The sequence below is a fragment of the Ceratotherium simum genome, chromosome 29 (genome assembly GCF_057802395.1).
Source record: "Ceratotherium simum simum isolate JZ-2026a chromosome 29, ASM5780239v1, whole genome shotgun sequence".
In the NCBI taxonomy this organism is placed as follows: Eukaryota; Metazoa; Chordata; class Mammalia; order Perissodactyla; family Rhinocerotidae; genus Ceratotherium; species Ceratotherium simum.
In genome coordinates, this window is record NC_141928.1 from 29,539,616 (window position 1) to 29,566,126 (window position 26,511).

The 26,511-nt window shown below is 39.9% G+C and overlaps 1 long non-coding RNA gene across 1 annotated transcript; it reads left to right on the top strand.

Moving 5' to 3' along the window:
- LOC147913241 (uncharacterized) lies at positions 1-25,288 on the top strand. Its single transcript, XR_015548968.1, has 3 exons — positions 1-490; positions 17,709-17,799; positions 20,358-25,288. It is a non-coding gene; the product is annotated as an uncharacterized LOC147913241 (long non-coding RNA).
- The last annotated feature ends 1,223 nt before the right edge of the window (positions 25,289-26,511 follow it).

Below are 26,511 nucleotides of genomic sequence, written 5' to 3' on the forward strand. Positions count from 1 at the left end.
ATTAAAAATAAGGCAAAAGGGCTGGCCCCGTGGCTTAGTGGTTAAGTGCACCAGCTCTGCTGCTGGCGGCCCGGGTTCAGATCCCGGGCGTGCACCGACGCACCACTTCTCCGGCCATGCTGAGGCCGCGTCCCACATGCAGCAACTAGAAGGATGTGCAGCTATGACATACAACTATCTACTCGGGCTTTGGGGGAAAAATCAATCAATCAATAAAAATTATTAAAAATAAGGCAAAGGTCATGGGTGTAGCTCTTGTGATGAGGTGTGGTCAGTTTCAGGATGGTTGGTAGTTACATCTCCTTAACATACAAAAGGAAAAGAAATGACTTGGAAAAACGTTTAATTGCTTCCAAACCCACCTTTGAGTTTCTGGAGGCACCTAGTCTGTGACAAGAGCAAGTTTATTTTCTTTTCTAGTTTGCAGGTGGCAATGGCTGATGTTTAGTCTCACTTATTTTCTCTAAAGACTCAACGCAATAAATAAGAGGTAAGTGTGTTTAAAGAAATCCTGCAGTAAATCATCCTGAAAAAGTAAAAGGTTATTTGTTGATTTGATGAAAAGTTTTCTACTTTAATTTTCTAAGTTTTAACTTTTATAATAAAGTGTTTTTAAAGTGTAGCACACTTGAAATCTTTTTGTAAGGCACAGATTTTAAAATTTACTTGTAATTGTAATCTAATATTTGACTAGGATGTAGAGGGGTGAGGTTTAAAACTGCTACTCTTTGCTTCTTGATTTCGGGAAGCAAAAAGTGACAGTGCTCAGATGGCATGAGGAATAACAACCAGAATGGTGCCATTGGGGTCCTAGGTCCTCATGACAAGAGTGGGTTTCTTGAACAGAGTAGTTACTGTGTTAAGAACTGACATAAAAGATTTTATTGGTTTAAGGCACTAAAATTTAAGAACTTCCCTACTCTCTGCTTCAAGTCCTAACCCTGATTTCTTACAGCCACTAATAAACCACCTCCACATGCTAACAATGAACTCCTTTTGTTTTTTGCAAACAAATACATTTTAAAGGCCTCAAAGGGAGTCAGTTCAGAACTTGAATGCAGAATAGTTGTTTTTTTTCCCTTGATTTTGGACTTCTCAACTTAAGCCTGCTGAGTTTTGTGACTATGTACGCGTTCAATCTGTTTAGTGTGGCATTTGTGGATAATATAAAATTGGCTAACTTTGCCAAAAATTGATAAGATGTATGATTTTTTACTTGTTCTTTGTGTGGAGGAGCCCAGCAATAGGCATACCGAAAAATGGAAATAATCGTTGATGTATAGTGATTTTTGAGATGACTAGAGCAGCTATTGTGCTCTAAACAAACCCTCCATACATTCTGAAACATTAAAGAGAGGAGAAAGCAATACTTGTGACATTTGGTAATATTTAAATTTTCCCCAAATTCTCAAACATTCTCTTTATAATCGGGAACAGAACAAGTTTTCTGGCTATCAACTCTTCTGTTAAGCCTTCAGTTTATGAAGTCAGGCAGCAGAGTAAGACAAGAAAGCATAAGATGTAAGACAATGTTATTGTGTACAAGAAAATTTCAACAGAACCTACAGACAAATTATTAACACTCTTAAGAGAGGGCAGCTGGAAATAAGTGCAATATACAGTAATCAAATTTATTTCTATCACCAACAACAAAGGACAAACATCAATTCGACAAAAGATACCACTTACAGTAGCAACAAAAAAACATCAGGAACCTAGAATAAATCTAAAAAAAGATGTGCAGGATTTTAATGAAGGAAAGTATAAAACTTTATTGAAAAACATTAAGAAAACATTTAAATAAATGAATATCTACATCATGTTCATGGATGAAAGGACTCTATTTTATATAAAACTATCAATTCTTCTCAAATCTATGTACTGAATGCCACCTGAATCAAATCCTCTGTAGTGGTTTTAGTGTTTGTATATTTACATACACTAAATAAATATTTAGTGTGTTTAGAGATTGTGTGTGACTTGACAAGCTTATTCTAAAATTTATGTGGAAGATCAGTGGTTCATGAATAACATATTTTTTAAAGAATAAAGTGGGGGCCCTACTAGATATCAAGGGTTTGCCCTACTAGAGATCAAGACATTTTATACAACTGTTGTAATTAGACAATGTGATGTTATTGCTGTAACAGGCAAATAGAGAACAGAACAGGGCCTGTGCATATATGGGGACATCTGTGATAGATCATCAGGAGAAGATGGACTCGTCAGTAAATGGTTCTTGGAATAATTGGCTAATCACATGAAAAAAAAAGATCTCTATCTCTCAACATACAAAAATAAATAAATAAGTAAATAAATTCTAAGAATTAGAGAACTTAGTCTAAGAAATGATTTCTCAAACCAGCCACATAGGGGCCAGCTGCATGGCGTAGTGGTTAAGTTTGGTGCACTCCACTTCGGTGGCCCAGGTTCATGGGTTCAGATCCCGGACGCAGACCTACACCACTCATCAGCCATGCTGTGCAATGACCCACATATAAAGTGGAGGAAGATTGGCACAGATGTTAGCTCAGGGCTAATCTTCCACAAGCAAAAAAAAAGAGGAAGACTGGCAACAGATGTTAGCTCAGGGGTAATCTTCCTCAGCAAATAAATAAACAAATAAAATTAATTAAAAAAAAAGAAGCCATGTAAAGTTCAAACCATGAAGGAGAAGATAGGCAAACCTAACTACATTAAAAACAAGTAAACAAACAAACAAACAAAACTTCTGTACATTAGAAAACATGAGTGAAAATGCAAGGCCCACACTGAGAAGACATTCGCAGCTCAAAAAGAGACAGAAGATTAATATTAGGGACATTTAATTACTACGAATCAATAAAACAAAGACAATAATACAATGTGCTGATATGATATAATAATGAACATAGATATGACCTGGCAACTCCCAGAAGAGGAAAACTGAATGGCTAATAGATAGTGAGGAGATGCTCAGCCTCCCCAGTAATCAGGGAAATACTAATTAAAACAACAAGAAGACATAGTTTCGCACTTCTCTGATTGGAAAAATTAATAAGACCAATAATATTCAGCATCGTCACAGATGTTGAGCAACAGAAACTCTCATCTACTGCTGAGATTAGTGTAAATTGGTTCAGTGTGGCAATATCACGAAAGTCAAGATTACAAAGCAAGTACACTTTGGGCACATATTTTAGAGAAACTCTTGTACATATGCATAAAGTGACATGTTGGAAAATGTTCATAATAGCAATGATAATGATAGCTAAAAATAGAATACAATGAAGATGTCCCTCAAGAGAAGAATGGATAAGTAATCAATTCATTCAATGGAATACTATAAAGCAGTGAAAATGAATGAATTAAAACAGCATTATCAACGTGTATAAATCGCAAAAACATAATTTGTGCAAGAAGAACGAGTTACAGAATGATGTGCACAGTGCCAGTATGATACCACTTATATAAAGTTTGAAACATACAAAACAATGCTACTTATTAATTATGGGCACTTTCATATGTAGAGAAAGTATAAAAAACATATATAGGATTAATAAACATCAAATTCAAGGGGAAGGAAGGAAATAAAATTGGAGGGAGCTTCAAATGTCTTTGTAACATTTTATTTCTTTATTTCTTGAAATTGTCCATTAAAAGAAAAAGACGGACTAACCTGTTTGGTGAACTGAAGTTAAACTTACATTTTCAAATAACTTTTGGAGTTTCCCTTATAATTCAATTCAATGAGCCATCACTCTCTAGAGGATCCCTTGGCACTGAGGACTAAGGCATGTAGGGGTCTTGCTGCCAGCCATCTGCCCAGCTTTCTGTCTCCACATCCCTGCAACACAGTAGGACTAGTGGAGATAACATGGTTAGCCTGCACTGAGGAGTTGAAATTGGCTAAGCATCCTTACTCTAGGAGCAGGGCAGGTGCAGGCTAAGAGCATGGCTCTCCACTACTGATCTGTGGTGGATGCAGATAGAAGCTCCGATTTTAAGCGTTAAACACCTCATCTCTTCGTAGGCATCTTGCAATCAAAATGGGCAAATTAATCTAATGGAATCCCAGATATTAGTGGGATGGCAGCTGAGCCATATTCTTGAACGAGGGTCTCTTCTCTCTGTCTGCAATTGGTTTTCAGTTTTAGAAAATGTGATTTTGGGAGTGGGTGAAATGGACGAAGAGGGTCAGAAGGTACAAACTTCCAGGTATAAAATAAATAAAGCCTGGGGATGTAATGTACAGCATGGTGACTATAGTTAGTAATATTGTATTGTATATTTGGAAGTTGCTAAGAAAGTAGATCTTCAAAGTTCTCATCACAAGAAAAAAGTTTTTTGTAACAATATAGGGTGATAGATGTTAACTAGATTTATTGTGATGATCATTTCACAAAACATACGTGTACTGAATCATTATGTTGTACACCTGAACTCATATAATGTTATATGTCAATTAGATCTTAATTAAAGAAAAAGAAAAGATGCTTTTTTATATCATTTTTTAAAGTATTGAAATGGCAAGAGATCCACCTGCAGAGAACATATTATACGTTGCTTTGCTGAAGATATTTAATTGTGAAAATACAATTTGGCTAAAAAGTTTTAATCCTTGTTTTCTTATTATTTTGGTAGTACACAGTCACTGTCATAATTGGCTTTTGAAAAATGTATCCAATCTTTTTTTTTCCCCCAAAACAAGAGCACTTGGAATGAATACTTCATAGGACTTATTGGCTCTTTACCATCTTCACCTTTATACCTTGAGTCATAGGTCCTCCTGGATTCTCAAGTGATGTGTATGACCTTGGAATGCTTTTCCATTTATCAGCAAAGTTTATTAATTAGGCACCTACACTTGCACAGTAGTCTATTGAGCGCACCTAATAAATAAGTTTTAAAGAGACACAGTCTTTGCCTGGTAGAGCTTATAAACTAAAGCAGTACCAGTTGTGCAGGCTGTTCAGTCTTCTTCTTTGGCCGCATGGTCATTGCTCACTCCTTTACAACCTCCAGATTGTTGGAATTGTTTGAGCCCAGGACTGTAGGTTCTGCTCCCCTGCACCCCCAGCCATGCAGCGGGCATTCACTACCCGCTTTGGCTAAAGGTGGTAGGAAAGAGCATCTCTGTCTTTAGGAACAGTCTGCTAAGGTTTTGCCATGGGCAGTTGGCTTTTTACCTTCTTAGTTGGTTTTAAACATGTGGTTTTCCTTGGGCAAAAAAACCAGATATAGCTTGTTTGGTAGAGTTGCACTCAGGGAAGGGAAAGGAGTCCCTATTTAGACCACAGTATAGAGCTCCAAGCAAAAGTCACCAAGGCAGTACCCGAAGCTAATAACACCCACCCACATGTAAACTTGATTCATTTTATGGGGCTTTTTCCCATAAGTAGTAAAGCCAAAAAGCATTTGCCTGTATACACATGATAAAATTCTAGTATCATATGACTGAAATAAATGGTAGCAGTTTAGATAAAAAATTTCTTGGTCAACAGAGATATGATCAACACAGTTTAATGTGAGAAGTCAGTTTCCACCCAAAAAGGCAATAGTTACTGAGGGTTATGGTGACTTGGGCAGCCATGTGTATAGGGGGTGGAAGAGAGCTGTCAACAAAAGGCACTTGATGCCTCATCACCTTCCCAGGGGACCATGTGAGAATACAATTTGTTTCTCGACCTTTTGTTGGTGGAATGTAAAGTATTATTAACCATCAAATGCCAACCATCCACATGGATAGTTGAATCCTTGGTGAATGGGAGAGGGGAAAATTTATGAGTTGGTTCATTCTCCTGTTTAGATTGCTGAGAAATTAAATGCTTCACAGCATGGTCATTTCTGATTTGCAAGTTCTCTATCCACATGATATCAGAAGGAATTATTTCCTTATTTCTTTTCCTTCTTTCCATTTTTCCTCTCCTCTTCTTCCTTTCCTCCCTCTTTCCTTCCTATCCATCCATCCATCCTTCCATCCATCCATCCATCCAATATTTACTGAGTACTTTCTATGTGCCAAGCTCCTTAGACCAGCAGCTGTGGTCCAGGAATAGAGTAGGTGGAGGCCTGTTCAAGGGCAGGGGCAGTGGGGATAATGAGTAGGGCAGAGAAGTGAGGGAATTGACAAGACATGACAACCAGTAGGAGGTGAAGGATGATGAAGGAGGAGCCAAGGATAACTCCTGACTGGAAGCCTTTTTTCCTCCCATTTTGTAGAGGTCTAGAGTCTCTGCCAGAAACTCTGGAACTTAAGTACCACTTAAACAAACAAAATGTGATAAGTACTGCATCTTTCTACATATATTTATAATGCTTAGACATGCCACCCCAAGGGTTTGTTGGGCAAAGTTTCACTTGATAACTATAGTCAACCAATATGTTACCATCCAGTGATTATGTATCAGTTTACATAATTAAAAGTTATAAGAAGCTTAAATGGCTGAGCTGTATAAATTTTTAATAAATTTTTGAACCCCAAAAGTCATATAAGAAAAACTAATGAAATATAGAACTATCAGATAGTTCAGGAGACCAACTCTAAAGACAGAGAACACTGATGAAAGAGAGAAAATGAGACACTCATGAAAATGAGACACATAAAAATGCATTGGGACTAATCACATAGAAATGCTGAGGGCAAATTATTAACAAGCCTGAAAAAGCATAACAAGAAATATTTGTTATTACAAAGAGCACTTCAATGCAGGAGTTAAAAATATACACTAAAGCCTGTTACGATAGGAGGATTTCTCTGGATCCTCTGTTTGAGACACCTACTCTATCACAAGAGCTTTTACAGGGGACACAGGCAGAGCCGAAAGCTGCAGAGACTATGTACAACTCAGTATAGACATCTCTGTGTTGCTGAATCTAATCACAAACAGCCATATGTTGCTCTCTCCAGAGCCTGATTATCAAACTCACTAAGTGCATCTAAGAACATTAAGTGCATAAGAAATATAAGTTCATTTTGCTTACAGTGAAATGTGTGAATAAATAAATGCATTAATACTTTAGTAAAATCTATTAAAATATGATGGCTTGTGGAGGTGCAAAGCACCAGAGGAGGATGGGGAAGGGAGAGCATTCATCTGGGAAGGGCTGCAATGCCATGCTGGTAGTTACCCTTCTGTGTCCTGGAACGTGGCCCTGAAGTCCCGAAGACTTGCACCATGCCAAAGAAAGTTGACATTTTCCCCTATGTGTTCTGCTTCCTAAGACAAGCACATCTCCTAAAGTAATTTTAGGAAGACTTCTAGTAATAAGAATAAAAGCAAAAATAGCTTTTGTCTCCAGTGCTAGAAAGGGAAATGGAGCTAGCAGAAGTGGAACGTAGGGCTCCTGAATCCCAGTCCATCAGTCTTCCTCCTACGTTGCAGAGCAACCTAGAATTTCACTTCATTTATTTTTATATCCAGCAAAATTCACTCTTTTTAGTGTACAGTTCTATGAGTTTTGAAAAATGCGTAGAGTCATGCAACCATTGCCAAAATTAAGATGCAGAACAGTTCTATCACCCCAAAAGTACCCTGTGCTGCCCCTTTGTAGTCGACCCTTTCTCCCACCTTAAATCCCTGGAAACCAGTGATCTAGTCTCTGTCCCTGTAGTCTTGCCTTTTCCAGAATGAAGTGCAAATGGGATTATACGGTAACAGCAACTTTTTAATTAGAGGATTTAAAACAAAAGCAAGCAAACAAAAACGAAAAACTAGAGCCCATTCCCTAAATATTCTAGTTAAATAAATTTACTGTGCCAGACTCCTCACATTTTCCTAATGCTTCTCAAAATATTTTTCCTGATTGAAGCAACTTTTGTTTCTCTTTCTCTTGGTCCTCACCCTCGATTGCTTAAGAATGTTGCGGGTAGCTTTGCAATTATTTCCTGCGTGGGAATGGTAGTGAGTTTGACTGCACAGAAGAGACTTGTTTTCTAATATTCCGTCTAGGAGAGAGGCAATGTTTTCTAGAAATTTTATAAACAATGTCTGAACTAAAGAGAACTCATTCTATGGAGTTCAATTAGGATTTTTCTGAAACAGAGCAGATCAGAAGGGTGTGGGAAGCCCAGGTAGGCCCACAAAAATTAGAAAAACTCTAAGGGCGCTCATGTCTGAAGGTCAACTTCTCACATAAGGGAACATACAAGTCCTGAAACATAAACATGTAAGGCATGCAAAGGAAAACCAGCGCTTGTGGGGTGTTTAGATGCCCACACAGACTCCATGAGGCAGGCAGACCAGCTGGAGGTATAGCATGAGTTAGTTGTCTTACTCTCCATTATCCTTCTCTTGCTCTTCATGATCCAGAACAAATAAATATAAAAACTAATGGTACAGAGCTGGATTTTACCTTGAATTCCCCTTGGCTATTATTGGTTTTTTATAAATGGATTTGAGGATGAGGGCTTGTTTTGTTCAATTCCATGAAGCATGGAATTAACACTACCTGTTGGGGGTAAGGATGGGGTAAAATTTAGGCAGCTTTCTGCCTTCTCCATCTTCATTGGTAGGGTTTATTGTGCGTCCATGCTGGACTAGGGTAGTTGGTGTTTGGCTGGTGCTATCTTAGTGTAGTTACCTTCTTTCTATTACATAGCCCATCTTTCCCTGCCAATTATTAAATCAGTTGTGTCAAACCGCTGTGTATGCCTGCTGGTTTCAACTCTGCCATTGTGCTTATGACCAGTATTAGACAGAGGAGCAGGGAATGGCATCGAGGGAAACACCATATAAACACAGTGATGGAGATAGTGGTGTGCTGACCCACAGGGGCCACCTATGCACAAGATCCCCGTATTTTCTCAACTCTCAAGTTGTGATAAAATCAAGGTCCTGGCAAGGCATTAATATATATTTTTATTTGTGAATGCATTATATACAAAGTCTTACCCAAATCTGTTATGCTTTATTAATAAAAATAAAACAAAATTCAGTTCTGCATTTAATAAATTTAACTTTTAAGATAGGAAAAAATAAATTCATGAAAGTGGTGGGTTTGATGTATAATCCCTGGCATCAGATGGTGGAACAGATGGTTTGTAAGCACACAGCAAAGAAAACAGCATGAGTTTACTAAGAGCAAGCCACGCTAAACTAACCTTGTTCACATTAATGATAGTGTTGACACTGATAGAAAAGAGAAATTTTGTGAAATCGGTGTATCTTGATTTCAGTAAGGTTAAAGTGTTTCCTTGAGGACAAGATGGAGAAAATTCACCTGAATGGTAATGTGGTAGATTTGTTGCTAGTTAAACATGTAGCTACTGGGCCAAGGGCAACCTCAAGACAGGTATATTGTGGCATGTCATAGGACTCTTAACTGTTCCCCAGTTGTATCAATAACTTGAATGAAATTTGTACATGCCTTTACACAGTATTTTGAGAGATACTGAATACAATGAATATCAAAATCAAGATTTTTTTAAGAAGAAAAAAAAAGCAGACTGGAACAACACCCCAGAGTAGTAAATGATTTGTAGTGAAGACAAATGTAAAGCCCTAAGCATGTGTCTTAAAAAATGCACAAGTAGGGCCGGCCCTGTGGCTTGGTGGTTAAGTGCGCGCGCTGCGATGCTGGTGGCCCGGGTTCGGATCCCGGGTGCGCATCGAGGCACCACTTCTCCGTTCATCCTGAGGCCGAGTCCCGCATACAGCAACTAGAAGGATGTGCAGCTACGACATACAACTATCCACTGGGGCTTTGGGGGGGAAGAAATAAAATAAATAAAATCTTTAAAAAAAAAAAATGCACAAGTATAGGATAGGGGAGAATTGACTTCTTGTTAGTTCATGAAAAGAGGACATGGAGATTTTAGTCAATTTCAAATGTTATGTGAGTCAACTGTATAAAATGGTTGCTGAATAATAGAAGAATAGTGTCCACGTGAGATGGAAATGCTCATCCCACGGTACTTTCTAATGGTCACACCAACGATAGTACTGTTTCTAGAACCACATGTTTGATCTTAGGAAGACATTAACAAACTGGAGCAGATCCAGATGATCTGATCGAGTTGATGGGGGCCTGAAGATCCCATCACAGGAAGAATAGGGGGACAGAATCAACATGTACTGAGTGTCTACTCTGAGCATAAGAGAAAAGGAGAAAAGGCTGGAAGTAAAAAAGAGGATGGAATAAGAATAAGTCAGCTTCCTAGGGGTTTAGTTAATAAGTAAATGTGTAGGAAGTAGCCCTAGAACACAAGTTATTTAGAATAGGGAAAGAGTCAATAGGGCATTCTACAGCTGTTGCTCTCTTGTCCTGAATAAGGCCTAGGGGTGTGCCTGTGTGCATGTGCAAGTGTATGTGTATGTGTGCTTGCATGTGTGCATGCACATGTATTGTATGTATACATGTCCAGGTAAGTAGGTAGCTAGGAGGCGATCAGAGTGTGTGTCTTAGTCAGTTTGGGCTGCTATAACAGAATACCACAGACTAGATGGCTTATAAACAACAGAAATGTATGTCTCACAGTTCTGGAAGTTCAAAATTGAAGTCCAAGATCAGGGTGCTAGCATGGTCAGGTTCTGGTGAGGACCCTCTTCCAAGTTGCAGACTGCCATCTTCTTGTTGTCTCCTTACATGGCAGAAAGGAGGTGAAGGAACTCTCTGGGGTCCCTTTTATTGGGGCACTAATCTTGTTCATGAGGGCTCCATCCTTATGACCTAATCACCTCCCAAAGGCCCCACCTCCTAATACCATCACATTGGGGGTTAGGATTTCAACATATGCATTTTGGGGGGACACAAACATTCAGTCCATAACAGTGTATACTCTTGCTCCGCCTCCTCCCACAGTGGTTCCCCCAGGAGAATCTTATTTGTCCTCAGGCACATTTGTTCATCATTCCGTGTTCACTCTTGTCACATACTTAGTGCTGGTCCTCATAGTAGGAATGAGAGATGCAAGGCTGAATAAACCCAGTTTCTACACAAAATGAGCTCACAATCTGGAGGGGGCAAATGGGCATTGTGGCTGCAAGTTGGCCCACTGAGGGCCTGAGAAGTGAAGTTAGGAGTCTAGAGTCACTGAGTTATCAGTGAAGTGACTAAGTGTCACCTGCACGGGCTTTCAGAGCTGGAGGGAATTTTGGGCATCTGCTCAGTGCATGGTTTTCAAACAGTACCTTGTGGAATCCTAGGGCTTTTGCAAAGCTTTCTTAGGGGTTGCAGTGTGTGAGAGGGGAGATCTAATCAGAAGACGTTTGGGGTCCTTCCCTACTCACACTTCAAGCAGAGCAGCTCCACTTCTATCTGCTTTATTTGTTCATTGTCCGGATATGAATTAACTTGAAGAAAGGGTACAGCTACTGCTAATGTTTGTCCATGCCCCAAGCCCACGCAGGAGGATAGTGAACAGCGGCCAAAAGGTATTGTGATTGGCTTGGTAATTAAAGAAATGTTTTTGTTGTATACCTATTATGTGCTTATAAAGACTGAAATCTATTCATTCAGTGATTTACTGAAATACCAAAAAATCAAAGATCCTATGTGCTTCTAAAATCCTCTTAAGATTTTCCCTCAGAAGTTTAGCTTTTTTGCAAGACTTCAAACTCTCTGAGGGTGAGAACTTTGCCCTACTCATTTCTGTTTCTCAAGTGAATAACACGGTGCCTGACACATAGGGGCATTCCAAATGCATGCTGAATATGTGAAGAAAGAATTAAGATAATGTATTAATTGGACCCAGAACAAATCTTCTGACTGATTATGGAAAACAAAATAAAATTCTGAACCTTATTCAATTCTCATTAACCTAATAAGCTGAATATATGTATATACGTATTTTCATTATACTGCATTAGCACTAACTATAGGAATCAAATTACATATTGATTGGTGTCAGAGAAGAGCTGAACATTTGACTCTAAAGCAGTGTCATTTCTTCCATCTGGGAACACTCAGCCTCCCATCCCTTCTTAGTGAATCCTGGAATCTAAGTCATCATGATAAAATTCTGCCAAAGATATTTCTCAGGAGGGATATGTAACTTCCTTCTCTGTGATACACTGACTCACTAAGCAGCTACCCTTATGAATTCCAATTAGCAGCAGTTCTTGTTCTTTCTGGTCAGACTTTTAGGCAAATCTAAAATCTTCAGGGATTCCTGTAGCCATTTTTTTTTTTTTTTTTGGTGAGGAGATCAGCCCTGTGCTAACATCTGCCAATCTTCCTCTTTTGTTGCTTAGGAAGACTGGCCCTGGGCTAACATCCGTGCACATCTTCCTCCACTTTGTATGGGACGCCGCCACAGTATGGCTCGACAATCGGTGCGTCGGTACGCGCCCGGGATCTGAACCGGCGAACCCAGGGCCACCGCAGTGGAGCGCGCGCACTTAACTGCTTGCACCACTGGGCCAGGGCCGGGGCCGCCCCCCGCCCCGTAGCCATTTTTGAGTGTGAGCTGAAAGCATTCAGACACTCCCCGAGGCACTCAGTAACCAACTGAGCCATGACTGTCTGGCTTGGCCTTGGCCAGACTGAAACCTGGACGTGGCGGTTCTCCTCAGAGGAGACGCCTTTGGGTGTGAAATAAAGACTACATGAAGAGATAGTGCATAGATAGGGTGCTTTTGCCAGTTTTACCAAAAGTGTTAACTTGTAAAGCTGCTACTAGTACACACACACTCACACTCACACACACACACACGCACACACGCACACACACAAATAACCACTGACATATTCATGGAAAGAGTCTTTAGTAAAGAATGGAAGCCAAGATTTTATATATAGACCAAGAAGGGGCGGGGTGATGTTCTTGGAAGGGAGTTGACAGGCAATAGCTATAAGTTATCCCAAGAAAGCAAAGAAAGGCCCCCAAAAGCTATGGGAGTGGTTAAGGATCCTGCTTTTGATTAGCAGCTCTTAAATTTTATACAGTCTTTTAGGGTTCCCCCTTTATATAGAGTAAATGGAATATTTTACAGATTGCTCCTCAGGCTCATATTCATACATTCTGAGGCCATGACTCTTAGGAGGATGTAGTGTTCCTCATTCTGGACAACTGAGTTCTATAGCTAAGGACACTGAGACAAACCTTTTGTCAAGTGTAGACTGGGTGTGTTGTTTCTTCTCCCATGAATGTGAAATGGTGCAGGAAGCAGAAACCCACTTTTAGCTGTGGGACTTATGTCAGTAGTACCTGTTTTCCTCAAAACAAATCCGAAATCTCAAAGATGGCTTCCATCTTTTCAGTGAAGTTCATTCTTCCTCTGAATTTGCTTTTTAAAAGCTGGAACTATCTTTTATTCTTTCATCCACATTTAATACATTTAGAGCACCTATTATATGCCAGATACCGCAGACACATTAGTTAACTAGCCACTGTCCTTATCTTCAAGGGTATACTGGGAAAACAGACAAGTGTTCCTAGTACGCACTGCTGCCTAAAAAGCCACCCAAACTTAATGCTGAAAACAAAACCAATAGTTTATTTTACTCATAAATCTCTAATTTTGGCAGGGTTCAGAGCACCAACTCATCTGTGTTCCATGTCTTCTGGGAAGTTCAAAGGCTGGGGGCTGGAATCACCTGATTTCAGCTTGCTCACTCTCTGGAAGTTGATGCCAGCTGTAGGCTGACATCTTAGCTGGGGCTGGGGCCACAACATCAAAATGTGGCCTGTCTGAGTAGTCTTTCCACTTCTTCACTGCATGGGGAGTAGGTTCCAAGAATGAGTATCCCAAGAGAAACCAGCACAAATTGCATGGCTTTTTCTGACCTTCTTTAGAACTCACACAGCATCACTTCTGGTGCATTCCATTCTCCAGGCAGTGACAAAAGCCCACTCATGTTCTAGGGGAGGGGAATTAGACTCCACCTCTTCATTGGACAAGTGTCAATATGCAGACATGTTTTAAAACTGCCACAAGAAAACAGACAGTTACCATGCAATGTGAAAAGTACTAAGTAGAAAGAGTAAGCACTAGGGCTTGGTAGAACCTCGGATTAACCCTTAACTCAATGGTCGGGGGCAGGAAAGACTTCCTAAAAGAAATTATATACAATCTGATTCCTGAGGAGTGAGTTGGGATTAGTCAGGAGAATGGAGGCAGCATGGTGGGAAGAGTGGTACATGTAGAGGAAAGAAAGAAAGAACTGAGCAAGTTTACAAAAGTACGAGTAATTTGGTAGAGCCACATGTAGAGTATGAGAAAGAGTGACAAGGTATGAGGCTGGAGAGGTGGCTATGAAAGGCCTTATAAATGATTATAGGGGTCTGGACCTTATCCTGCAGGCCATGGGCAAGTCATTAAAGTGTTTTAAGTAGGGAGTGACATGATCAGATTTGCATTTTATAAAAAAGACTTTGGCTGTAGTGTAAAGAACTTAGTATGGAGGAGGGATGGGGGTAAGACTGGCAGTAAATGACCAGTTCAAAGGCTGTTGGAGTAATCCAAATAAGGGATGATGATGGAGTAGGTTAAGGTAGTGGTGATAGGAGTAGAAAGAAAATGATAAAGTCAAGAGATCTTAAGAGTTAGGATTAATGGAACTTAGTGATTAACTGTTAGTTTGTGGGATGGAGAGAAAGGAGTCAAGGGTAAGAACAAGGTTTCTGCCTTGAGTAATCAAGTGATACCATTCACTCTTATATAGGACACAAGAAGAGGAAAGGTTTTGGGGGACGAGATAATGAGATGCTGGTGGATTCTATTTTGAGTTTGGAGTGCTTATGGGATATTCAGTGGAGCTATTCAATAGGCTGTTGGATATGTAACTAGAACTCATAGAGGAAGCCTGGGCTTTGAACAAGATTTGAGAGTCATCAGCATATTGAATTTATAGATGGCAATTGTGGACTTGGGTGGACAGAGTAAAAAGAAAGCCAAGAAGAAACCCTGAAGTTCACCAATATTTAAAGAATGAGGAAGAGAAAGAGAACCCCACAAAATGGATGGTAAAATAAGTCAAGAAAGTAGCCAGAAAGCCAGGAAGTGTGGCATTAGCCAAGGGAAGACTGTTTCGAGAAGAGAAAGGTGAACAATAATAGAGGCTGTAGAGAAGTCAAATAACTTGAAAATTGAAGAGGCCCCTGGGTAACTGAGACAACTGGGCCCCTGACATTCTCTGTTTTCTCCTACACCCTCTATGAAGTTAATCTCAGGGCAACGGGGTATCCCAAATTGCTCTCAAAATCAACTCCAATATCATCAATGAACAATATGAAATTGTACTGAAGATTTTGCGGGGCGGTAGAAGTGTAATTGCATACCACCTAGCAAAACTTGGTGAAAATCCTTTTTACCCATCTCTGTTCTTTCTCCAAAGTTTCTCTTCCTTTATCTCCTCTCTCTTCTCTCTGCATAAGCCTCTTTCTGCAGCTTCTTTGGTACCATCATCCCCCAATCTTTTATCTCTTTTCTTATCTTGTCCTCTCTCCCCTTTGCACTTTGCTCTGTGGGGCCATTAGTAATAAACAATTTTTAAAATATCACACTTGTGTTTAGCAACCTGGAGTTTTGAAACAAATTAGGCCAAGAACAATTTTAGTGTAGTGGTAGGGATGGAGGGCATGTTATAGTTGTTGAGAATCAATTAGACTTCCTGTTAAATATGTTAGATTAAACATACACATTTATCTCCATTCCCTTGTCAAACTTCACCAAAATGACAGCTGTGGCTTCCATGAAAATGTGCTCTTCAGACCTCCTGCTCTTGGGAGCATAACTCACCAACAGCCTCAGTTGCTACTCCTCTAGATCCACCACTGCCTTCATGCCAAGGCCACACTTTCTGTGGGCTGTTCCTGATGGTGCATGGTGGGGTACTAATATAAGCCTATTGCTGTGAGACATGAGATTCCTCCAGTGAGAGACACTGGCTTGAAGGCTCCTCATTGGCCTGGTCAAATCTTTCTTGGAACCATGATGTAGTCCTGGACTCTTCCTACTTAATCCTCAATTCCTTCCCTCCTTCCTTCCACAGGCGTCTAACCTCCATGGCAGTTGGAAGGCTCTGCTCCTCCCTTTCCACGCACCCCCCGCCCGCCCCCGTCTCTTGTGTGTCTAATCCAATCTTGACATCTGCTTCTCAGAAGACCCAAACTAACACAACTGTAAAATAAAAAAGGCAGAAATTTACAAGGAGAAAGAGATGACAGCAGGAGAGAGATATTAACAAAATTCTGGAAGATGGAAAGTTGTTGGATGAAAGGTAACAGACTTAGAGAGGAGAAAGATAAAACCTATGTGCTGACAAAGGGGCTAGCGAGCAAGAAGGAAGCTGATTTGAGTTGCAAACTCTCCAAAAGGTTCAAGAATTAAAAGCATAAAGCACTGGGGTAAGGCCAAAAATACAAGGAAATTGGTTGAAAAGTCTGCACAAAGAGCAGTAGATCACCGGATTTCTCCTTTCATCACAAGAATCCAGGTTCTCCTATTACTGTGTAAGGAGACTAGAGGTGCCAACCTTGGGAACACCAGGCCCAGGGGAAGGGTGATTAACTGCAAGTCTACAAACTGATGAGAACTACTCCCCTAATCCCTAGCAACTAGCAGCCCTCTCCTTAAGAAAGACTCTCAGAATGTCAACAGCCAGGCTTATATCTCTCCAGATAAGAGATTAAAGAATTCTTTTCTAGAGAAACTGGTTGACCCCAAAGAAAATAACTAGTGATACATCATTTGGAGTCCCCCAAACACAATCCCTAGGGCCAGGTCCAATCATCATGTAGTGAAATCCACCAGTCCATTTGCTGAATCTCCAAAAGAAACAGATGGACAAACAAACAAAAAGAGATAAAAGCAACTCAAAGGAAAAGAGAAACCAACACAGTGGTAAGAGAAACGTTTAAATATAAACCTTTTAGTTAGTAGCTTCAGAGAAATAGGAGTAGTTCTACAACTATGAAACAAAAATAAGATTCCCTAAAAACGGAACAGAGGACAAAAAATCTTTTGGAAATTAAAAATATGAAGGCAATAATAAAAAAGTAAGTAGAAAGTTTTATGAATAAGATTGTGGAAATATCAGTTAAAGTAAAACAAAAAATAAATGAGTTAAAAATAGGAGGAAAAAATAAGCAAGAAAATGGGAAAATCAAGTCCAAATCTGAGTAAAAGCAACTTCCAGAAAAAGAACCAAAAAGAAGAATATAAAAAAGGAGGAGGAGGAAAGAAGAAGAAAGGCATTATCAAATAGAAGAAAACATCCCAGAATTGAAGTCTGTGTTTCCAGAATGAAAGGGCCTTCTGAGTGTCCAACACAATGAATGAAAAAATTTACACCAAGGCACATTTTTGTGAAATTTCAAGACATTGGATCAAAGAGAAGAATTTACTTCCAATGTGTTCTCAAGAAGCTACTAGAGGATGTGCTCCACCAAGAAAAAGAGTCAACCAAGAAAGAGCTAGGTGGAGTGACCCAACACAGGAGAGCTGTGAGTCTCCATTTAGAGGCCTCCAATCAGCTCACACTTAAGATGCATCAGAGGCCCCCCTCTGCTAACCATCAGTTATTACCCAGTGCTCCCTTTTGTCCAGTTCCAGCATTGCAAATTTGAGACCCTAATCCTTACAAAATTCTTTTACTAGTGTCTAAATCCCTTCTTACTGTCAGTCCACTATTATAATAACCTGGTCCAATGATTTCCTTAATTAATTTATTAACTCACTTACTGACTGAGTGCCCACTATAGTTCAGTTGAATTTGAAGAGAAACTTTGGGGAAAAAATAGACATGAATAATCTTTTTCTGTTTCTCTTTGCATTTTTGTTAAGCCTTCCTTTCCCTGAGGCCAAGTTCTGATTTGAAAGAGGAACAGAAAGAATGTAGATAAAGAAATTTCTCCCTCCCTGAATTTTGCATAAGGTAGGTGTATATATACCTATCCTTTGAGCTACATATTGGACCCACTGTATGTGCCAAAGCCCTGCAAAGTAGGACATAGGAAAAAAAAGGTCTCTTTCTTCCAGGGAAATTATCAAGACCCAAGTGATGCCACAAGTTGTATTAATTTTCTAAAGTTTATATTTCTGAAATCTTACCTGTAGCATTTAAATTCTGTACCTCTAAGTGCAGAATGTTTTTGCCTTCAACCTACTTTGAGTTTTGAGAGATTATCTGAGTCATAGGAGGCCCAAATATTTAGCAATACTGGGGTCTGCACATGAGTTTCATAATTTTGATGTGTATTCAAGATACTGTTGGTACTTGTAGGGCATGTAGCAGATGCAGCTGATGCTGTTTCTGTCCCCTCTGCTCACTTATGCTCACTGGCAGCTACTGTAGACAGTTTACAGAGCATGGACAGCTTCGCTGAGCCCCTGCTTCTCTTTTTCTCTGCCTAAGGGCTTTCTTGGCACCATGCAGAGCTTGCAGAGCCTCAGACAGGCTCAGCCCAGAAGTGCAGGGGCATCAACACTCCTGGGGCAGGGGGCGATTCTTAACCAATGGGAGATGGGACTCTGTGGATAAATGCTCCAGTCTTCCCATCCTCCAGCGGAATGATTCTGAGCAGGGCTGACTCTGCTTTTGCATGACTTGAACTTGGCTGGCCTAGAGAGTGAGTGCTGCCTTAAATTTTGCACCCTGAGTGCCTCATTCACTCCACCCTGGTCCTGAATCTGATTCTGAGGCAAGTTCTGCAGTTTCTGAGAGAGTTCCCAGCAAGACCGAGCCCTAGTAGCTCATACTTGATAACCTACCCTTCACTGATGTTTCTCCTTTTCTTGTCTCACTTTCCGTACTTTCTCATTGGTGCATCCTGGGATTGCCTTTCAAATATGGTACCTACACCCATTTCTTTCTCAGCTTCTACTCCTGAAGGAACTTAAACTAAGGCAGGCACTGCTTAGAAATGACCCCCACCCCCACCCCCATTGCACAAGTGATTTATTTAAGCTTATGATCAGTTTATGATCTGATCCAATAGCTATAAAGGCTTATCTTCTCTGAGACAGAGCTGGGACTCAGATGCTTCTGGTGCTCAGGGTTAGGGAATTACTTCCTTCAAAGACCTCTTTGTACAAGTTCAAACAAATACATGTGTGCACTTTTTGTTTTTTGATGATTGAGGAAGGAGGTGTTGGATGTTGTTGCTCCTGTTTTGTTTTGTTTTGTTTTGTTTTTGGTGGAGAGGCCTTTCATGAAGTGTAAGGGGAGATAAAGACCATGGAAGGACAGGAAGGCAAGAATTGTCTGGATAGTCACCTCAAACTTTTCCATCACTTCGGCGTCATGACTGAGGGGCTGGTTGTGAGTGCCTGTGGGAATAGCGTCAGGGAAAGTAACAGCATCTGTGTTCATGAAAGACTGAGAAGGCTTGCGGTACACGCAGTCCTGCTTCGGGACCAAGGTGGCCAAAGGCAGCACACAATGAGCGACACATGCCCTGCACCCTCCTTCCCACCTTGGCCCCAGCCCTGGCCCCCAGACCACAGTGCTCATTTTGGCTTAGAGGCCAGTCTGCAAAAATGTGCAGAACTTGGTGGAATATTGGGAAGACCCAGGGCAGGGCATGGCAGCTGGACTAATGGAGAGTCCGCATCTCCCGTAAGGGTCTGGTGGGCTGCAGACTGTTCCCAACCAGGACAAAGCGAAGACTCTGGGTAGGAAGCCCTTGGGAAGGGGATAAATTCCTGAATGAGCAGGTACAGAGCTGACAAAGCTTGGGAGACTTTGTTCATGTGATCTACTTTGTACTCACCAGCTGGTGAAACCTGGGCTATTCAGCTATGTGATGTTTGCTATAAGCTTGCTGGCACCCACGTGATTCAAACAACCTGTCGGACAAAAAGCCTGGGAGTCATTTATCCTGGGCTCTAGCTCTATCACTAACAATAACCTTGGGCAAGTCATTGGACTCCTTTGTGCCTCAGTTTCCTTCATCTTATAATGATCTCATTGGGTAAGATGAAACCTGAGGTTCTTTTTAATGTTAAGATAACCAGAGTTCTTTCTCCAGAAAGTGCTCTTGGACACACGGAGGCCTAGAGAATGTCCCATCACGTGGCTCCTGCCTTGGAGTTCAGAAGTGGATCTCCACGGGCTGGGATCCTCTTTCTCTGACAATGCTCTTGGATAAAATGCCAGGTATGGTCAGACACTTGAAATTGAAGAGGAGTGTCAGTCACAGCTTTTGCATAAATGCCCACTTTGGGGCTTTATCTTAAATGTTTGAGAGACAACTCTTAAATTGATGTTTTATTGTCCTCGAGCCACCATATCTTTGTTGAGTTCATTGTAGATCATAAATTTGAGCATGAAACACAGTTTGCCAAACTGGCAACTAACGGCACCCATTTGTGGTTAGTTTGGAACGAACCCAAAAGTGCCTCTTGTAGCTGTCTGCTTATTCCCTGTCTGGCCTCTGATTTCTCTCCCATGCTTTACAACTGACACCTTTTTATTATTTTTACTCCCCACAGTGTTGGCAGATTGCTGTTTCAGAAAGTGAAATGGAATGCCTCCAGTGGAGATGTGATTTCATGGTGTCCCTGCTTTCGAGAGTGGAAAGTCCATCTCCAGGGGGCCATAATCTAGGAGCCCCAGAAAGACTGCTCCAAGTTAGTGGCCTCTCCCGGCCCAGGCTCTGCTGTGGGTGGCACAGCTGACCTGGCTGTGAACTGTCCGTTCATTTTTGACGAGCAGCCCGGCTGGACAGTGATCACACAAGACCAGTCGCACACAGCCACATGCTGCTCCACTTCAGAAGTAATTTTTAAGGAAGGATGTTGTCCTCGGGGCCCGGCAGGGCTGTTGAAAGAAAACAAAAATCACATGTGGTCTAAGCAGAGGGTCAGTGGGAAAGCACATGATGAAAAATAAACTTTTAAAAGCATATTATTAATTTCTGAATATGCCAATACAATCTAGTAATAATAATATCTAATATTTATTGAATGCTGACTATTTGTCAGCTATGTTCCAAGTACTTCTACATATATTAACTCACTCATCCTGACCACAAACCTGTGGGGCAGGTACTGTTATTATCCTTGCTTTAGAAATGAGAAAACCGAGGCCCAGAGATGGTAAATAATTGGCCAAGGTCACTGAGCTACTGAAGGGTCAAGGCTGGGATTTGAAACCAGACCGTTTGGTTTCAGAGTGTTCACACTTAATCACTCTACTGCTTCAAGAGCAAGGATGTTTCCGTCCACGTGAAGAAAGGAGCGTCGTTAACTATATTTCAGGCCAAATTAGAAGTGGAGGGGACATAAGGAAAAAACTTTTTTTTTTGGTATCTATATGAAATCATAGATGTTAACTAAACTTATTGTGGTAATGTCGCTCCTTCCTGCTTCCTCAATACCTGGCTTATCCCTTCACCATAACTTGTTTCAGGTAATATTGTCATTGCTTTCTCCCTCCCTACTTACTAAGCTATGAGCTCCTTCAGAACATGTAGAGTCTAGCACAGTGGGTGGCACGTAGCTGGTGCTCCATTAATGTTTACCGAGAAAAATGCCTAAAGCAAGTGTTACCACCATTAGATAATTATGGGCATTCAGAGATTCTGTCTTCAATCTTATGTAAAGAACTTTATTTTGGCTCTAATTATTCTGATAATTTTCTCAATCCTTTCATGTATTTTGGCTGGTTTGCACAAATTGTCGACACTTTATAAATATTTGACTATTTGATGATGAAAGGATACTAATATATGAATGAAGCAACCACTCTAAAGATGATGATAGTGACAATAAAATATATATACAAATAACATCCTTATTTTCAGGGCCAATCATGAAATCCTCCCTTTTTATTCATCCAAGTAAGGCAGGTGTGCAGGTAAAACTTGTAGGAGGATATGTTGTTCCTCTCCTGGACATGACAGGAGTTTGGAATTGTTGACACAGCTAATGAGCATTGGAGGTTCTTAAACAGAGTCTTTAAAAATGGGATTCGTTTGAGCATAATTTGTTTATAAAATATAGACAAAGCATTCGTTGCTTTTACTACAGAGTGAAAATTACAACTGATTACACACCTTGCCTCTGCTCCCAGGAGAGCTCCACTCTTTCCCTAAACAGTTGCTGACCCATCAAGGATACGTGGCTCAGCGGGGTTCAGGCCCCTCAACTTCTTTTGTCTCTTCTCCTTTGTCGTGGGGCTTACCATCTCCCACGGCAGTGCATTCATATCCAACACTTGCTTTGCTGCAGATCCTTATAGACTCCTTGCTCACTGCAGTTTGTCTTTACTGTGTTCTTTTCCTCTGTGCAGTTTACTCTCTTGCATATTAATTTTTTCCTCTTCTGGTGGTTTGTTCCCTTGGTTCTCTCCAGCACTCTACCCCCATTCTTGGAGCCCTTTGCCTCTACCTTCATCCTTCAGATCACCTTTGGGGCCACTTCTGCTTAGCTCAGCATTAATCCTATTTACTCACTAAAACTGTTCTTTGGAGTGTGTGGAATCTAAATCAGCACTTCTAGTAGTTAACTCTTGATTTTTAGAAAGGTCATTTTTTGCTCTCCGGGGAAAAGAAATGGAATTCTTAGCAAAGTTTCACCAGGGGAGTCTGTGTCCAGCCTCACGTCTGTCCTTCCCCAAAGAATCAGAACAATCTCCCTACCTGTGAAATATCTTGGCTTTTTTACCTTAAAGCTCAGCAGAATATTTTACATAATGTTTTGATGTGGTTGTATAAAATGGATCCCTGCTGATAGAGAAACACTTTTTGAAAAAAGCTTTGATTTTTTAAACAATGACTATAAGATGACTGTCCTGACCCTTACCCAACTTCTGAGCTCTTCCTATCAGGCTGGGGTGAGGGCGACTGGTAACAATAAAATAGAACGTTTACTCATTTATGTGAGTGCTTGAAGAAATTTGATTGAATATTTCTGTAATCTTGAAATGGATGAAAGAATCTGTAAACATTAAGTCAGAATCCCCAAAGGAAGAGATTTATAGATTTAACAAAGTAAAAAAGAAACGACGGCAATCTGGAAAAAATGTTTACAACACATATAACAGTTAAGGAGCTAAAACACTTGGTTTAAAAAACAAATAAGAAAAAGATAAACACTTGGATAAAAAAAGGTTGATAAACATGAAAAGATGCTCAATCTTATTAGTACAAAGAAAATATAAATCAAAACAATAAGTTAAATTGGACATAAAGACTGATAAGAACATTCATAAAAGGATGAAAAACTAGGCATATTCATACAAATATACGCCTATTAGAAAGGCTAAAATAAAAAATACTGACAATACCAAGTGCTGACAAGGATGTGGAGCAATTGGAACTCTCATACATTGCTGGGGAGAATGCAAAATGGAACAGCTACCCTGGAAAACAGTTTGGCAGTTTCTTGTAAAGTGAAACATACACCTACCATATGACCTGGCAATCTCACTCCTGGGTATTTATGCTGGAGAAATGAAAACTTATGTTCCTGCCAAAAAACTATATGTGAAGTTTATAGCAGCTTTATTCATAACTGCCAAAAACTGGGAAAAAATGTCCTTCAGTGGATGAATGAATAAACAAACTATGGTATATCCATGTAATGAAATACTACTTAGCAATAAAAAACCCCACCAGAACTATTGATACATGCAACAACTTGGATAAATCTGAAAAGCATTATGCTGAATTAAAGAAGCTAATCTCAAAAGGTTTCATACTTTATGATTCCATTTATATGACATTCTTGAAAAGACAAAAAATTGTAGGGACAGAGAATAGATCAGTGGTTGCCAAGAGTTTAGATGTGGGGAGGAGGTGTGCCTATAAAGAAATAGAACAAGGGAGATTTTGGGGAGAGGAAACTATTCTGTATCCTGATTATGGTGGTGGTGTAACAAATCTATATGTGTTAAGATCCGTAGAACTGTATACCAAAGGAAAAAAAAGTAAATTTTACTCTATGATAATTTTTTAAAAAACGCTAGGCATTCTCATGCCCTGTTCATGAGAGTATACATTGGTGCCAATTTTATGGAGGATCATTTAGCTATGTGTATCAAAATGTAAAGTATGTCTCTTTCTATTACCTTGCAATCCCACTTTTGCAAAAATACTCTAAGGAATCTTTGGGTATGTATGCAAACATAGTAGAAGGATGTTCATGGCTGCATTTTTATGATTTTAAAAAAGAGATACAAACTATATGTCTCTGGGGATTTGATTTCAAGTTATGATACATATGTACAGTGGAATATTATACATCCATTTAAAATGATATAAATCTATACCTTACATGGAAAAATGCCCATGATAGATTATGTAGTCAAAATAATAGTTAAAAAATAGCATATATGGCATGAACTTGTTTTAAAAAATGAGAAGTATGTGTCCAAATATATATTTATTCATAGAAAAGAAATTCTGGAAGAATGTACAGGAGACACATTGACAGAAGTCATCTGTGGGTAGTGGGCTTATAGTGATTATCACTTACCTCTTTGTACCTTTTTCATAATATTTTTATCTTTATACCTTTGTTATAGTCTGAACGTTTGACAGTGAGCATGTTTTACTTATATATTTTTAAAATTTATTTTGATTTTTATGAAAACCCATGCAAAGTCTGAAGGTTTGAGTTTTAGACCATGATAAAATTTTCCCAAGTCAAAACAGATATGTTCAAATATCATGTACTCCACAAAAGTATCCTGCCCAAATATACTATAAATGAGAGCATTTAGCTGCATATTTGTAGGACTGCTGAGACCAGCATTATTATTTCCACTGTTTAACTTTTCACCCTCCAATATGTGTGGGTTACTAACACTTCCTCATTTTTGAGGAATATTTGATATTTAAAATGTAATTCTTGGGCTGAAGAAACACAACTTCCAGGTATTTATATAGTTAAAAATCCAATAATGCACCTTGTATAGTATAAAGTGTATGATTCTATGCATGTGGTGATTGGGAGGATAAAATGGAAAGGTTATCTATTACTAAATTTGGAAATTATGTCCTGATAGATTGATGGTTGATTTAAATATAACTTCCTGTCAAGCATCTGTTTTTAGAATCAAATTACTTTGACTCTACAGTTTCCTTGAAGTCTCATAGTCTCACATTTCTGTTTGCATGGTTTTAAGAAAATAAAGAGTGTGAAAGTGCAAATTTAGTTTTCATTGTATCATATTTTATATGACACAATGGTCATTTCATAGAAATAATTGTCATTATCTCACTGAATCTTGGGTCATTCAAAACTCTCTCCCACATGCTGAAGATTCATTTGGGAATGCTTTTGTCTCCCCAGCTGCCCACATGTTTTTCTGATCCATCTCCTCTCCAGCTTTGCCTTATTGACCACCCCCAGTGGAGTGCTGACTGTTTTTCATCTTGCTTGCTTTGTTCATCTCCAGGGTTTAATTCAATAAACAAAGTGGCTTGGATCAAACTTTGGGCTCTTATGGGTTTGGATATGTTCTTTGGTCTCCTTTTTAGTTACCAAAAGAGAGTGTTGCTTTTGACCTTTTTGGCTCTTCCCTGCTGATTTTACTAGGCCTTTGATACTAGTAAAGGGTGAGATTTTTGAGAAAGTGGTGTTGCTTTTGTTAGAGGTGGTGATGCCTTTTATTGCTTTGTGACTCAAGTCGTGTTCAGTTATAATCATAAAAGTTTGTCTTAAAAAATAAAATTCAAACTAGCAAAAGTATAAACTCAGGGTTACCATCTTCAAGGAAAGATGTGATTCTTATTATTGATGCAGACATGAGAGTTCAGCTGTATGGTAAAAGGACTCTCAGCTAGGTTTAATTTCACCAAGATATAGGTAATTCACTGCCCTACGATACTCACATGCTCAGCCACTTCTCCCAACACACTCTCAGGGTGTGCAATGCACAAGTTTGTGTCTCCCTCTCCCCTCACCATACTGCCCCAAGAACTTCTAGGCCAAGGGGCCACAAACTCAGAATCTTATAGGGGCCAGGCAGGTAGTGCAGATGGGTAAGACAGGCTGTTTAAGAAAAACATGGATTAATGGGGAATTGAGTAAAGTGGAAACAGCATGTTCCATCTAGAGAGAACTTCTTTTCAGCATCAGCCAAGTGTTGCTATGTGGGAATAGGTCTGGTGTGGTCAGATCTTTCACCTTTTCAATAGAAGCAAGAAATAAAGATTTTTGTGTGACATTTCCAAACTTGTCAACTATTTCAAATAAAAGACCAACACACGGGGCTGGCCCCGTGGCTTAGCGGTTAAGTGCACGCGCTCCGCTGCTGGCGGCCCGGGTTCGGATCCCGGGCGCGCACCAACACACCGCTTCTCCGGCCATGCTGAGGCTGAGTCCCACATACAGCAACTAGAAGGATGTGGAACTATGACATACAACTATCTACTGCGGCTTTGGGGGGAAAAATAAATAAATAAAGTCTAAAAAAAAAAAAGTAAAAAGCAACGAAGACCACTGTTCCAAGATTCAGCTGTTTTAAAAAAAAAAAAAAAAAGACCAACACACTTTAGCCCAAACCATGTGTCAGAGAGCTGGATGTGGCTGTGGGCCACCAGTGTGCAACTTCTGATAAAAACTAAAGTGCATAAACTTGGGGAGTCCTAAGGCAGGATACCAGTGAAGGCTGTTCTGAGGTCAGGGCCAGCATGGA